This window comes from Penaeus monodon, chromosome 23, assembly GCF_015228065.2.
Source record: "Penaeus monodon isolate SGIC_2016 chromosome 23, NSTDA_Pmon_1, whole genome shotgun sequence".
NCBI classification, from domain to species: domain Eukaryota; kingdom Metazoa; phylum Arthropoda; class Malacostraca; order Decapoda; family Penaeidae; genus Penaeus; species Penaeus monodon.
Genome location: NC_051408.1, coordinates 38,519,479 through 38,519,847, shown reverse-complemented (window position 1 = coordinate 38,519,847; position 369 = coordinate 38,519,479).

The following is a 369-nucleotide window of genomic DNA, read 5'->3' as shown; positions in this document are numbered from 1 at the left end:
AAAGAGAGGATAGGTTAAAGGAAGGATAAGTGGAAAAAAGAGGATAAAACCATTTCATTTTTGGTTTCAAGAGGATAAATGTAAGTGAAGATACTTGTCTTATATGTATCTTACACATAATAACGGCATATCTTTCTTGTTTACCCTTTAGGCAGTAAAGAACACATGGACATCTAAACCAGTCTCCTGGAAATCCTCTTTTCCAGGCAGGATCAACATTTCTTTTTAGTCTCAATAAAAGAAATTGTGATTGTGGTTTCCTTAATTTATTCCCAGTGCTTCACATTTATCCAATGCGATCCAGAATCACAATAACAATCACCGATGTAAAGGTGTATGCATACTGATTTGTATATGAAAAGAAAGAAA